At 55.4% G+C, this 13,162-nt stretch overlaps 1 long non-coding RNA gene across 1 annotated transcript; it reads left to right on the plus strand.

Annotated features, from left to right (window-relative positions):
• The first annotated feature begins 2,228 nt into the window (after positions 1-2,228).
• Positions 2,229-10,874, plus strand: LOC113624014 (uncharacterized). The gene is made up of 2 exons (XR_003434167.1): positions 2,229-2,437; positions 8,315-10,874. It is a non-coding gene; the product is annotated as an uncharacterized LOC113624014 (long non-coding RNA).
• The last annotated feature ends 2,288 nt before the right edge of the window (positions 10,875-13,162 follow it).

The raw sequence follows: 13,162 nt of genomic DNA on the forward strand, positions 1-13,162 counted from the left end.
CCGGGGTGATCAAAAGCGGCTCTGGCAGAGCCGGAAGGTCTCCCGGTACAAGGGAAGTTTTTCCTGGAAGGGCAGGGAGGACAGACAGTGTCCTCGGGGGCTGAGGAGAGAACGCAGGCCCTTTCCTTCCTTGAGTCTGGTACAAAGGGCCTGGTGTTAATTCAGTTCTGGACACTGTGGTGGGCACCAGCTTGACCACCTTCTCTCATGACCTCCTGGTCGTGACCCCTCGATGGCCAGAGTAGCCTCCGGAGCCCTGGCCTCTGCTCCTCGCCAGCAGTGGTGAGGCTCTTGACCTCAGACTAGGACCCTCCTAGCAGAACGGCCACCTCAGCGACTGCAGCATCAGAGGTCAGCCAGTCAGGGGTCATGCCGAGAAGACATTGCTGCTTCCAGCCAGGCTCACAGCCTGGTTCAGGCTGAAGGATGTACTGATGAAGACCTGGCCCTGGGGGCCCGGGCCTGCAGGCAGATGGGCCCTCACACCTGTCCACTGGATCCTGCACCTGTTCCCACCTCTCCCTTGCCTCCAGGATCCTCCTGAATGCCCTGGTCAGCTAGACGAGGAATGGAAACCATAGCTGGATTTCTGGAAGAATTTGGAGATGCCAGCCTCAGGGAATACTTGCTGAGCCTTCCTGAAGGGGTTCTCAATCTGGCCGGGAGCCAGAAGAAAGAATAAGGCCACGTGGGCTGAGGGTCCAGAAGCAGTACAGCTGGGGGCACCCACACCTGGCCCCAGGCCCCCGCTGAGGGGCTAACCAAGCCCTGCTGCGCAGGTGCAGGCCCAGCTGGCAGGCTGCTGGCCAGAGAGGGGTCTAAGTGCCAGGGACCCCTGAGAGGGCTGTTGGTCTGGCTGGGAAGGAGCCGCCCTACAGGAGACGGTGAGGGTGACCCCACCCCAAATGTGAGGGCTGGAGAGGAGCTTGCCCCTGCCTAGCAGGGCCCAGGTCCAAGGAAATACCACCCGTGAGGAGGCTTTGAGAGGAGTTTCCAGGACAAGCGAGGTGAGTTATTAGTACCAGTGTCCTGGGGGCGCTGTAACGAAGCACCACAGCCTGGGGGACTTGAACAACAAAAGTTTATTTTCTCACAGTGCTGGAGGCTGGAAGCTCAAGATCAAGGTGTCAGGAGGGGTGGTTTCCCTTGAGGCCTCTCTCTTTGGCCACCTTTTCACTGCATCCTTACATGGCCTTTCCTAGTGTCTCACCCTCTTCTTCTTCTTCTTTTTTTTTTTTCGGTACGCGGGCCTCTCACTGTTGTGGCCTCTCCCGTTGTGGAGCACAGGCTCCGGACGCGCAGGCTCAGCGGCCATGGCTCACGGGCCCAGCCGCTCCGCGGCACGTGGGATCTTCCCGGACCGGGGCACGAACCCACGTCCCCTGCATCGGCAGGCGGACTCTCAACCACTGCGCCACCAAGGAAGTCCTCTCCCTCTTATAAGGGCACCAGTCAGATTGTATTAGGGTCCACCTCATTTCACTTTAATCACGTCTTCAAAGACCCTATCTCCAAAAACAGTCACATTCTGAGGAACTGGGCGTTAGGCCTTCAACATACCCATTTTAGGAGACACAGTTTAGTCCCTAACAGCGACTATGGTCCCTGACTGTGCATGTTATAGGGAAATGCACTGCTGGACCCAGATAATAACAACGCCAACAGCAGGAGGGACAGTTCCTCCCGTGTGCGTGTGTGTGTGTGTGTGTGTGTGCGCGCGCGTGTGTGTCTGTGTGTGTACTCACACATGCATATGTACACAGCAGCCTGCTATTCACTCAACAGGTCTGCTTCCCTTGGCTCACTTGATATTCCCCAGAGCCTCAAAGAAGGACAGGCATTATAGGCCCATTTTACGGATGAGCTGACGAAGTTGTCCAGGTCACACAGCAGACGAGGGGCAGCCCTAGAACCTCTATCCAGGCCGCCTTGGTGTCTGGGGTGTTCCCTGCCCCATTCTTTCCAGTAAGGTCGTGTCCCAGGATCTCACCCCTCACCTCTGGAAGAACGCCCACCAGTCAGCTGTGAGTTCTCCACCTATGGGATGTAGGTGGCAATCTGCTGCCTGGACACGAAGTGATTCATGAGGCGCCCAGTTTTCTGGCTAATTGCGTGTCTTATCTCCCTGACTCACTTGATTTTTAGGCTCTGACAAGCTCAATGATTTGCCAGGGTCTGACAGGTCCTTGGACCCAGAGGGCAGGGCTCTGTCCCCATGGGGCGCACCTCCCCCGGAGGCCCTGTGCAGGCTTCTGGACCTCCCTGAGCTGGCCCAGAACATCCGGCCTTGGCTACACCCTGAAAAGCCTCTGGCCCTGCTCTCCAGGGGCCTGTGCCCCTCCCGTGCCAGTGAACCTTGTGCTGCTGGGGCCCCACCTCTTGGTAGAGGAGCTCAGCTTCCCAGGAGCCTCCTGAGGAGGGATGGCAGCTGTGGCAGGTAAGGGCGAGGACATGGACGGATGCCAGGAGGCCAGAATGCCCAGTCTCCAGGACGCCAGCCAGTTTCTATGGAGGCCACGGAAGCTCTTCTTTGTTGTTGTTTTTTTAATTTTTTTAACATCTTTATTGGAGTATAATTGCTTTACAATGGTGTGTTAATTTCTGCTTTATAACAAAGTGAATCAGCTATATGTATACATATATCCCCATATCTCCTCCCTCTTGCGTCTCCCTCCCACCCTCCCTAAGCCACCCCTCTAGGTGGTCACAAAGCACCGAGCTGATCTCCCTGTGCTATGCGGCTGCTTCCCACTAGCTAGCTATTTTACGTTTGGTAGTGTATATATGTCCATGCCACTCTCTCACTTTGTCACAGCTTACCCTTCTCCCTCCCCATATCCTCAAGTCCATTCTCTAGTAGGTCTGCATCTTTATTCCCGTCCTGCCCCTAGGTTCTTCATGACCATTTTTTTTTAGATTCCATATATATGTGTTAGCATACAGTATTTGTTTTTCTCTTTCTGACTTACTTCACTCTGTATGACAGACTCTAGGTCCATCCACCTCACTACAAATAACTCAATTTTGTTACTTTTTATGGCGGAGTAATATTCCATTGTATATATGTGCCACATCTTCTTTATCCATTCATCTGTCGATGGACACTTAGGTTGCTTCCATGTCCTGGCTATTGTAAATAGAGCTGCAATGAACATTGTGGTACGTGACTCTTTTTGAATTATGGTTTTTTCAGGGTATATGCCCAGTAGTGGGATTGCTGGTCATATGGTAGTTCTATTTTTAGTTTTTTAGGAACCTCCATACTGTTCTCCATAGTGGCTGTATCAATTTACATTCCCACCAGCAGTGCACGAGGTTCCCCTTTTCTCCACACCCTCTCCAGCATTTACTGTTTGTAGATTTTTTGATGATGCCCATTGGAAGCTCTTCTTTGAAGTGGCTCTGCCTGGTCCCACCTGGTCAGAGAGCCTTGACCAGCCGTCCTTACCCCACCGGCCGAGGCCTTGCTGGGGTTTCCTGTTGGAAAGCTTCATCTAGACACTTCCAAGGATCTCAGGCTCTCCTGTGTGTGCTTCCATGGCCATGGTGGATGGGAGGCCAGAGGGCAAGTCCTTCCTTGACCTGGCCGTGGCGGATAAGGGGTCCCTGGGGGGAGGACTGGGGCCCGGAGAGCTGCTCATCTTTGACTGTCAGGTTCTTCCAGCCAAGCAACAACTTAAGGGCCTGGAGCAGGGGCCCTAGAGAGTGTCCTCTGGCAACTTTGGGTCTGATCATGCCAGCCGGTCAATGACCATACGGGCACAGCCCCCATGACAGCCAGAATGGCTGAGGCTACCTGCAATCTCTTCTCCTAATCAGCCCCAGGGATTAAGGCTCCTTCTAGCACAGACCAGGACTTAGTGACCAAGGACTGCACACTGCCAGCTGGATGGCCCCTCAGGACCACTCCGTCTAGTCCTCTCATTGACAGAGAACTCACTGTCAGCTCCCGGGGCTCTGCAGGGTTTGCGTGGACGGCCGCTGTGCCCTAAGGCAACCACAGCGTCCTGACATTCGAGCAGAAGTGCAACCGTTGAATGAATAAACAAATTCAGGTCCTCAGGTAGTTTAAGTACACCCCACCCCACAACCAGAGGCCATGTTCAAGGACTTGGGATTCAGTTCATCACTGCCGGTGTCGGGGGGGACACCTCTCTATTTCCACCAGGAGCCCAGGGGTTTGCCCGGATGGGAAGATACTGCAAGTCTGTCCTGGGCCCACGGCTGTGAGCGTGGGACCTTTCAGGACATAGAGAGGCATTGATTGCCTGGGCCCCGTCAGCAGGTACCTGAAACCGCCTGGTTCCCCCCAGGCCAGACCCTGAGGCTCTCCGGGCTCTGAGCTGGGGCGGCAGGGAAAGGCGCTGCCTGGGGCCTGGCCCAGCTCCAGGGGGAGCGGCATGGGAACATGGCCTTTAGCCCCTGCTGGGCCCCGTGTGGGGGGAGCTGGGTGTGCGGCGGGAGCCATCCAGGGCCCAATGCCAGGGTGGCCTCTGAAGGACATTTCTGCGCCAGCCAGGCCTCCAGTCGTCCACAGCAGCCACTTCTGCTGTCATGTGTCCCTCTCTACCGGGGCTTCCAGGACTCTGTCCCTCGTCCCCATGAGTGGACACGGGCTGTGCCACCACCCCTCCCAGGGGCCACTCCTGGCCCACCTGGAGAAGCGCCAGCTGCTGAAGTAGAGCAAGGCCTGCGAAGGACGGGAGGTCGGAGAGCCCTGGGTCCAACAGGCCCATCGTCTCCTCCCTCCCGCTCTTTGGGAGAAGGAAGTTTCCCGTGTTTTGACCCCTCGGGGACTGTGACCGTGGGGCGGGAGTCCTGGGCTGGGTGCTCGCATCTAAGGGCTGCGAGTGGCAGCCCCGGCCGGGGGCAGCAGCAGCAAGTGGGCCTGTTCTGCTGGAAATTCTTGGTCAGGCCTCTCCAGAGCCCAAGGCCAGCAGGAAACCTGCCTTTCCTGTCCAGCGCTCCTAGCCCTTGTCAGGCACCCTGGGTGAGGGCAGGGCACTCTCTCCAGTCCTCACACAAAGCTCTGTTGGGTTGGGCTCCCAGCAAACACAGGTCTGGCCCCATCAGGCCAGCTTGCGTTTTCCTTCTTCTCTCCTGTCTGGGGCAAGGAAAAGTAGTTGATAGTCTTGGGTTCAGATCCCTGTCCTGCCCCTTCCTGATTGAGGCCCGGCGCAAAGCCGTTTCTTATTTCCTCTTCACTGAACCAGATTTCCTCAGGGAAACCGCCGCCCTCCATGGCAGGTGCTCTCAGTGGGCTGAGGGAGGCCTGCCCTATGAGCCAGGCAGCCTGGGGGTCCAGAGACCCATCCAAGCTCGCACTGGAAATTTTGCTGACTGTGCAGGATCCTCCACACTCTGGCAGGGACTTGGTCAACCTGTCCTCAGTGTCCTGCCCTCTCAGGGGTCCAGGACAATAATGCCAGCTCATCATGTCTCCCGCGTGCCGAGGGCTGAGGGCTTCATGGCTAAGATCTCGAATCCTCCCAACAACAGGCAGATAGGTTTTTTTTTTTTTGCGGTACGCGGGCCTCTCACTGTTGTGGCCTCTCCCATTGCGGAGCACAGGCTCCGGACGCGCAGGCTCAGCGGCCATGCCTCACAGGCCCAGCCGCTCCGCGGCATGTGGGACCCTCCCGGACCGGGGCACGACCCCGTGTCCCCTGCATTGGCAGGCGGACTCTCAACCACTGCGCCACCAGGGAAGCCCCCAGATGGGTATTATTATCCACAGTCACAGAGGAGGAAACTGAGGCTCAGAGAAGTTGAGTGACTTTCCTGAGGTCACACAGCTAGTAAGTAGCCTATCAGGGACTTGAACCTCAAGTCCATGCACCTTCTACCGAAAGTACTTCTTGTGGGGGAAGGGGAAGACGAGGAACCATCTCAGGGGCAGTCATGGGGAGGGGCCTTCCCCTGGGTAATGGCTAAGCTGTCAAAACAGGCAGCAGCACCCCAGCCTTGTGGAGTCATCTTCAGAAATCCCTTTATCTTTGGAACTTTAGCATCTAAGACCTGACTTCCCTCCACAACAGCATGAGCTGGACCCCATGGTGGGTAAGCCCATCCCCAGACCAGTCCCAGCCTGCCAGCCTGCCTGCCACTCTTACTGTCCTCCCCGCGCCCAGACCCACTGGTTCTGGTGGGGACCGAGGATGAAACGGGAGGCTCCAGACTGGGTTATTCCATGGACCCGCTACCTGCCAAGGCCTAGCATAGGTCAGAAATACTTCACGGCTTCTCCTGAGGACTTCGCAAACATACACATCTGGATTCATGTCGTGACTCCAACATTTACTGGTATGACACGATGAGAAATCTGGTTAACATCTCTGAGCCTTGGTGGTCTCATCTGTCAAATGGTTATGGCAAGGAGTTAATACTGAGAATAGGGCACTGGTGTCGTGCTTGGCACATAGTAGGGGCTCAAAAAACGGTGACGATCGTTATTGACATTTCTCTAGATCTGCATAATCTGGGTGGTGTCATTTACCTATAGGACTTTAGGAAACTTCCGGATTTCATTGCTGCTCTGTATTGAGAATTCCCAGGTGAGGAGCTGAGATCAGGGGCAATTCACTCACTAAGGGAACCCCCTGTGGGATCAGGAAGGCCCACAGTGGGATGAGTTTCTGCAGGGGCAAGAGAGGCAACCCAGAGGCAATGACATCACATCCCAGGCCAGTAGAGCAGCCCACCTACCCGAGGGACTGGAGCCTCCTTGGCCCCTCTGCTCACTTGCAGCCTCACTCGTGGCCCCCATGAGCAGAAAGTCCTCACAGGAGTGTGAGCCTCAAGGATGCGATGACGGCACGCTCTGCCCTGCGGCCCTTCTGGAAGGCCAGCCCTACCACTCACTGCTCAGGCCGGAAGGGGCAGGGCCTGGGACAACATCAGGTTGGTCTGCATGGGAGGGCCACAGATGCTGTGCTTAAGAGGCCGTGCTTCCCGCAGCAGGGCCAGGGAGCTGGAGGGGAGAGACCAGAAGGAAGCCAGCAGCGGGCTGGGTCAAGCTGCCAAGGGGAAAGGGGTGGGACCGGCCGGGGTAGCGGTCTTTCCACCATCTTGTGCTCCACATCTTAGGAGCCACCCCTCAGCAGGGCCTGCCACAGTGGGTCGAGGATGGATACTTAGCACGCCTGGAGGCTGAACAAAGGTCCCCTGGGAGCCAGGCCCCAGCACCCGTGCTCTCCAGCGGGAAAGCTCTCAACTGGTTTGACTGGGTTTCCAGAGTTCCCAGGCTTGGGACTGAGACCTCAGAAAGGGGCTGGGGGAGGATGGAGGACATTTCCTGGGGCTCTGGCTGACTCAGGAACTTCAAAATCTCAATCACCTCCAGCATTTGTCTTCATAAAAAGAAGCTAGTAGGGCTTCCCTGGTGGCGCAGTGGTTGAGAGTCCGCCTGCCGATGCAGGGGACACGGGTTCGTGCCCCGGTCCGGGAGGGTCCCACATGCCACGGAGCGGCTGGGCCCGTGAGCCATGGCCGCTGAGCCTGCGTGTCTGGAGCCTGTGCTCCGCAGCGGGAGGGGCCACAACAGTGAGAGGCCCGCGTACCGCAAAAAAAAACCCCCAAAAAACAAAGAAACAAAAGAAGCTGGTAAGGGGCGGATTTAAGACGTGTCTTCTGGGACAAGGTCTAGGACCTGCCAGGTTTCCAGCAAACGGACTCGTACAGAAGGTGACCAGGCCATCTCACTCACATGCCCCCTCAGCCTTGCTGGTTACAGCATGGCTGCAAATTGCATGTTATTAGCACAGTCCAGATGGTGAAGTCACTGCAGCCGTAATCCTATTTATTTCAACGACAGCTTTGGCAGAGCAGTAAGTCTTGCTGCCAACCATGTCTCTTGTGGCTGGTTCCCTGAAGGAGCTATCGTCAGACGTGACTACAGGGAGGGGTCCTTGTTAGAGCTTCAATTTGCCACTCATCACATTTTTCCTTCAAATGGAAAGTTCTTCCAGGAAAGCCTGCCTCATGGCACACTAATTTTCAAAGACGGCCTTCGCGGTATATCCTACGTTACGTACTCCTCTTGACACTCCTCCCATGAGTAGTGGTCTCTGTGCCCTCTCCTTGAACCTGGGTGGGACTTTGTGACTGCCTTGACGAGTAGACGTCACCGCAGATGTGACACTTATGTGACTTCCGAAGCTAGGTCAGAAGAACGCCATGTGCCTTCCGCTTTATTTTCTAGGGACTCCTGCTGTTGGGATCCAGCCGCCATGCTGTGAGGAAGCCCAGGCCACATGGAAAGGCTGTGTGTAGGTGTTCTGGTCCTATACTAACCACCAGCCTCTGCTCCCACTAGGTCCCAGCCAACCAGCAGCATCAACCACCATGCATGTGAGTGAGGAGACTTTCCAGATGACTCTAGGCCCAGCCAACATCTGACGGCAGCTACATGGAGGACCCTGATGAGAACCACCTGGCTGAGCCTGGCCAACCCTGAGAAGTGCAAGAGAGAATAATAAAGTGATTAGCATTGTTTCCAGCCACTACGAGTTGAGGCCATGGTTACACAGTGACGGATCAGCAGAACACCCAGGGGCAATGAGGATGGTCTTGGGCTTCTCTGCTATTGAAAGATGGAAGTACTGCCTCTTCCCAAACTGTCCTTCTCAGGTTCTGAAAATGTAACATCTGGGTGGTTGAATCTCTCGAAGCAGGATTTGAAAGTGGGAACTCCAGTTTTCAGAAGTGGGAAGACTGCTCTCTTACGTTCCCAAGGAAGTTCTTCTCTCGAACATTTCTACTGAGAGAGGTAGTTATGACGTCGTGGAAAGATCATGAGTGAAATGTCAGGTAGACCCAGTGTCTTAGTCTGCTCGGGATCCCACATAAAAGTACCAGAGATTGAGTGGCTTATTAACAACAAACATTTATTGCTCACAGTTCTGGAGGCTGGGAAGTCCAAGACCATGGCCCTGGCAGATGTGTTGCCTGGTGACGGCCCGCCTCTGGTTCACAGCCAGTGCCTTCTATTTGTAATCTCACATGGTGGAAGGGACAGGTTTCATCAGGGCACTAACCCTGTCACGAGGCTCTGTCCTCATGACCTAATGATTTCCCTGAGACTCCATTTCCTAATACCCTACCCTGGGGGGACGTAAACATCCAGACCACGGCACCCAGGTGCAAATTTCAATTCTGCCGCCTCCCGGCACTCTTGTCCTAGAGTCAGTCCCTTTACTTCTCTGTGTTTCAGGAGCCTCCGCTACAAAATGGGAAAGCTCACAGCTACCTTAGTGGATTGGCATGACAATCCGAGATTCTTTAAACCAGTCTCACCCTACAAAAAGGATTTGAGGCAGATTCTGGGGATGATCTATGTAAACTGCCTTGTGTGAGCGATAACGAATGATGTTCGTCAAATGCTTCCTGTCAGGAAAAATGTTAAGCGCTTTGCTCACGTTAACTTTTTTGATAGTCGCAATAACGTCGTGAGTTAAGTATCACTATTATCTGCGTTTTACGGATGGGGGAAACCAAGGCACAGAGAGATTACGTAACTCTCCCACACAGTAGGTAGCAGAGCTGGAATTTGAACCCAGGAAGTTTGACCCTACAGCTGACTAGGCCACACTGTCTCTCGGTAAATGGTTAACTCTGGGTTAGAGGTGCTGATGGCATAAGTGTCCAGTCCATCGTCTTCCTGAAGAACCCGTCTGAAGAGATCCAGTGCTTGAACCAAAGTGATATCAATGGTGAGATGCCCAGCGCTGGGGTGTGCTAATAGGGAAGACACGGTGTGTGTGAAAGTCACGCCCGGTGGCCCTGGGCTGCTGGGGGTGGTGGGGTGACAGACCAGGAGAGAAGGGAACAGCTGAGGAAGAGGACATTTTCAGTATCAGGACAGAAACATCCATCTGGAGCCCTCGCCGGGCAGTCAGGGTGCCGTGAAGGTGGGGAAGAGGGGGCGGAGTCATCCTGGAGAGACTGAGGAAGTGAGGCTGGTGGGCGTGTCAAGGACACTTGACATTGAGACTGGCCCTTTTACTTAGGCCGTGGGACCCTCAGTGAGTCACCTGCCCTCATCTCTAAAGTGTTGATAAATTTTGCAGCTCCCAAATGAGAGCATGTGTACAAAATGTTCAGGAAACTGGAAATGGAAGCTACCACTTGGTATTCTAGTTAGCAAAAGGTGTCTTCTTTTAAGCTTCCTAAAATAAATTTTATCTGTTTTGGAGGACAACTAACTTAAAATGAATAAGGTGCTTCCTTAACTTCTTTTTTTTTTTTTTTAAACTTCTTAAACGAGTCATTTGAATATCATTTAACTAACTTTTCTTCGTGACTCAAGTTTAATCATTATGGACACCCGTTTCCATATTGAGCTGCACAGCGATGCCGGGCTTAGAGGGCGCGTCCTGTCTGGGTGTGGCTCTGTGCCCCTGCCGGATGGCCCTGGGCTGCTGGGCTTTTGGAGTTCTGCTGATAGCCCTGGATAGGTCATCAGCCTCATCCCTTACTATGGCCATCAGCTGTCACCTCTCCGTGCTGTCAGAATGTCGGCCCAAAGCCGGTTAATGACACTTTGACTTGTGCTCCTAATCTGTTGTGATTTACAAACCAGATGCCCACAGTTATTACAAATGTTCATAAAAGCAGGGATTCCTAAGTGCAGGGTACCGAGGGGTTCAACTCAGGGTAAAGTGTGTGGGCATTAGCGCACGGGAGTTTATGACATCAATCTTGACTATTCTGAGACACTTGATGCTCCCTTTGTGAATTCCAACGGCTCCAGATGCTCCAGGTCAGCGAGGTGTTACTGTAGCTAGTGACCTGTCAGTGACTCTCTTTGATTTAGTTCTCTATTGTTATTATTATTATTTTTTAAAATATAGAACTCTTTCTTTTCCTTCCTGCAATTGGTGTTTGTTGTGATTTACAAAAGCTTCAGGGCCACCACTACTCCTTCAGTCCCACAACCTCAGTCCATGCCTCCCTCCCCAACCTTGACCCAGCCTCCTTAGGTTATACCTGGCAAGGTCTTCTAAGTGCCCCTCTATGCCCAGCACCCAGCCAGGCACTCAGTGGGAGTGTTGGAGCAGCTTGAGCCATGGCCTGCCTTCCAGGAGCTCTCTGTCTGGCTGAGGAACCAAGGTCCACACACGGAACCAGTTAGGGAACACACAGGAAGGCCAGAAGTAGAGACTGGCTGGCTGTGGCCCCATGCGGTGGGTGGGTTAGTGCCATAGGCAGTCAGGAGGAAGGCTGCTGGGACTTTCAAGGAAGGCTGTGGGGAGGCCTGTGATGCCACGTGCTGGAAGGACAGCTAATCCCGACCAGTGCTCAGGTTCCAAAGAATGCTGGCAGGTCTGCAGCGTGGTCAGGGTTCCCTGAGAGAAGTGAGGGGTGGATAGGTCAGGAAGCATGGTTGGAGCCCCTCGGGACTGGCTGATGGAGAACTTGGGGGCCTCCCTCTGGGAGATCTGGGGTTGCGATTGGGATGGGGAGAAAACCAGGAAACAAACACGAGCAGAAGGCATCTGAGCAGAGGCAGGGCGAGGAAGGGCGGGAGACAGGAAGTCAAAGTCCAGGCTGGGGGAGCTATGCGTGAAGGCAGCACGGGAGGTCAGGAGAGGGCTGAGATGTCACCTGCCCACCGCAGGAGGGGTGCCGGAGCTCCCCCAGCATCCCAGGCTGAGCTCAGACAGAGCTAGTTCAAAGCTAGGGGAACCTGCCAACAGCTAAGGCTCTGGCTGGGGCACCCGGTCACTCCAGCCTGTTGTTAATAGGCAATTATCAAAGAGAAATGGAAACAGGAAGCCTCTCATTCAATCACATCCAAATTGGTTTCAAACAGTATTAACACTTCCTCCCTCCCACACCTCCCACACTGCTCAACAAATGAGAGTTCCCTTTTGCAAATTTACAGGCAGTAGTGAGCACACTGGCACACGCACAGGGAGAGCTGGGAGGCAGGTCCTCCTCCCCACTCCGTGACCCGCCCTCCCCCAACAAAGCACACTGGTTACAGGTCAGAAACGACCCAGGTGCTCAGAGGTCCCAAGGAAGGCTCTGGAAAGTTTGCAGGACGTTCCTTGTGCTTCCCCTGACGTTGTTGGAACTCAGATGATCAGTGCACCATCCATGCCCAGGAGGCCTGGCCTCGCCCCGCGTGCCTGGCTCCTGGCCCACAGTGCTCTGCGGGCCTAAGAGGAAAGACAGCACTTGCAGGGGCCTGGTCCCCATGGGGGTTCTGGAGAGGGTAGCGTCCACGTGGAGTTCTGGCTGTTGTTCCAGAGACCCCAGGAATAGAACAGGAGGAACGGTGTGCCCACATGGCACCCAGAACACCCTTGGCCTTCTATTAAGTCCTCTTGGTAGACAGTCGCATCTCTACTTTGTTCACACGAGGCCACCCAGGCCTAGACCCGTGCAGTCACTCCTTCGGGGTCGCACAGCTGCTAAGTGGCAAAGCACACTCACTGCAGCTTTCAGGCCCAAGATGACATGCGGAGGCCGTCGGGGGACAGCGATGGCAACTGTCACTGTTTGCATTCCAGAAGGCGTCAACAAGATGTGAGGGCCCCCGGTCAACCCGCACGTCCCCAGCTGGGTCCCACCCCATAGGCTCTGCCTCCTCCCGGTATCCTGCTCGCCCAAGCCGGCCCTTCCCGGAGGGAGGCGCCCAGAGCGAGGCGGGAAAGCGCGGAGCACCCGTTGGTCCGGGGTGCAGAGGTGGCGCGGGCCACGCGTTCCCGCCCAGCGCGCTCCACCGTGCGGCCCGAGCGGGAACTGCGGGAACGGGGCGACCGGACCCTTGTCCCTCACCCGCCCCGCCAGGCCCGGCGGCGCCCCCGACCGCGGACCTCCCGACTCCACAAGCCTGATCTTCACGGGTGGAAAGAATCCGCTTACTTTACGCGGTGCGCCCTCCGTGAAGGGCGCAAACCCCGAGCGAAGTGACAGAATGGACAGTGGAGCGACCGATGCCAAATAGAGGCAGGGGCAGGAGAGGAGTATTCGGGAGGGAATGACACCAGAGACCCAGGAGGACCTATCCCAGGGGACAGGGGACTTGCAGGGGGAGAGACGAGCCAGAATGTGGCAAAGGTCGGAGGGGCAAGGCCCCAGGCTCCAGGGCAGGGTCACCAGCGGGAGGGGGGGGCAGGGAGGCCCGCCAGCGCCCCACTGAGGACTTTTCCTGGAT

The sequence above is a fragment of the Aethalodelphis obliquidens genome, unplaced genomic scaffold, assembly GCF_003676395.1.
Source record: "Aethalodelphis obliquidens isolate GAN/ISIS:26980383/991018 unplaced genomic scaffold, ASM367639v1 scaffold12, whole genome shotgun sequence".
Classification (NCBI taxonomy): domain Eukaryota; kingdom Metazoa; phylum Chordata; class Mammalia; order Artiodactyla; family Delphinidae; genus Aethalodelphis; species Aethalodelphis obliquidens.